The sequence below is a fragment of the Myotis davidii genome, unplaced genomic scaffold, assembly GCF_000327345.1.
Source record: "Myotis davidii unplaced genomic scaffold, ASM32734v1 scaffold993, whole genome shotgun sequence".
Lineage (NCBI taxonomy): Eukaryota > Metazoa > Chordata > Mammalia > Chiroptera > Vespertilionidae > Myotis > Myotis davidii.
Genome location: NW_006285483.1, coordinates 474,618 through 475,713, shown reverse-complemented (window position 1 = coordinate 475,713; position 1,096 = coordinate 474,618). Strand labels below are relative to the sequence as shown.

Below are 1,096 nucleotides of genomic sequence, written 5' to 3'. Positions count from 1 at the left end.
TAGAAGTCTGCATAATATTCTTTATTTCAGTCAGTGTATGCTTAATTTCTAGTTGGTTCTTTATCACAACATCGAGGGTCTCATTAGATTCTTAAGGATCTCACTATATTTATCGGCGGTCTCACCAGTCTTTTCGAAGGCCTTACTAAGTTTATCAGCGGCTTCTAGACAGTTCTTGAGAGACCTTAAAAGTGTGGTTTTGAATGATATATCCTCCATTTCTGTCATTTTTGTCCTGTTTCCTTGTCTCCGCATGTTTTATGCTTTCTTGGTGCACCCCCTTGTGGTCTTTGTGCGCAGTCTTGTTGTAGTTAAGCCTTGATTGTTGTAGGTAATACTGTGGGGGATTTGACCTGCAGGCCAACTGGCTATGAGAATCAACTGTGTCTCCGAACCTTTGTATTTTCCGCACTGCGCCTCCTCTGAGTCTCAGTATGCTTTTCTCTTTCCTTCTAGTTGTAGAATTTCCCTTCAGCCAGCCTTCCTGTGGTTCTGGGTGATGTCCGTTCTTTTAGTTGTATTTTTGAAGTGGTTGTGTGAGGCAGCAATCTCTGGTGTTTACCTATGCCGCCATCTTGGTTTCGACCTGAAAAGACTTTTATTTCTGATTCTCAAGCATTTTATTTTGCAATTATTCAATTAAGCTTAGCTAAATACATGATTTTAAGGCTCTATTTCATGTGTTGGTATTTATTATTATTATTATTATTATTATTACTATAGGCCCAGTGCATGAAATTCGTGCACCAGGGAGGGGGTGTCCCTCAGCCCGGCCTGCTCCCTCTCCAATCCAAAACCCCTCGGGGCTCAGAGTTCTTAATATATGATCTGATAATACTTGGTAAAAACAAAACAAAAAAAAAGCCCTAGCCGGTTTGGCTCAGTGGATAGAGCATCGGAGGGTCCCAGGTTCAATTCCGGTTAAGGACACTGCTTGGGTTGCGGGCTAGGTCCCTGGTAGGGGACATGCAGGAGGCAGCTGATCAATGACTCTCATCATTGATATTGATGTTTCTCTCTCCCTCCCTCTCCCTTCCTCTCTGAAAGTAATAAAACAAATATATTAAAAAAAAAGAGATGGGGAAATGCATGAATC

General features: G+C 41.8%; 1 protein-coding gene across 6 annotated transcripts in view; it reads right to left on the bottom strand.

Moving 5' to 3' along the window:
- USP32 (ubiquitin specific peptidase 32) overlaps positions 1 to 1,096 on the bottom strand; it is a 123,226-nt gene that overhangs the window by 24,314 nt on the left and 97,816 nt on the right. The gene's annotated exons all lie outside the window — the stretch shown is intronic.